The sequence below is a fragment of the Malaclemys terrapin genome, chromosome 10 (genome assembly GCF_027887155.1).
Source record: "Malaclemys terrapin pileata isolate rMalTer1 chromosome 10, rMalTer1.hap1, whole genome shotgun sequence".
In the NCBI taxonomy this organism is placed as follows: Eukaryota; Metazoa; Chordata; order Testudines; family Emydidae; genus Malaclemys; species Malaclemys terrapin.
This window is the reverse complement of record NC_071514.1, coordinates 70,912,033-70,912,651: the sequence shown is the minus strand read 5'-3', so window position 1 is coordinate 70,912,651 and position 619 is coordinate 70,912,033.

Here is a 619-nt window from a genome sequence, read left to right as displayed (position 1 = left end):
CAAGGAAGGTTATGCTGATGATATTTAGCCTAAACTCTTCATTTCAGTAATACTTCCTCCCCTCCCTCGTAGAAGACCTTGTGTGTAAAATTAAGCAATGCCTAGAAAGCCAGGGAGAACAAGGTCCTATGCATGTCGTGTCCAGTGGCTTCATTAAACAATCCCCTTTATTTTCATTACAGCCAAGTCCTGTCTCTTGTCTACCTCATTTTACGTACACATCAGGAGCTACTTATGGGTATGTTAGTTCTCAAATTAGGCAGTAAACCAAAGTCAATCCAAGAGGAACTGGAATACAAACGTTTGCCAGAGTGAAACAGATCATATAAGATCAATAATATAGATTTCCACACAAGGGAAAATTACTGTCTGAAGGTGGAAACAAATTAGACATTATTGTGAGAAAGGAAAAAAAAACTTAAACCAACCACTGCAGGATGCCAGAACCTGAAGAAATTGCTCTTAAAAAGAACAGAAAAATAGGAAAAACTGGGCGTGGAGCAAAAGGATACAGGGAAAAGAACAAAACAAACACCAAAAACCCAGATGTTCTTTGTATTAGGAAGATTAGGACCCATAATTCCCCACAGGTCAGCTCCATCTGAGATAACAAAAGTGG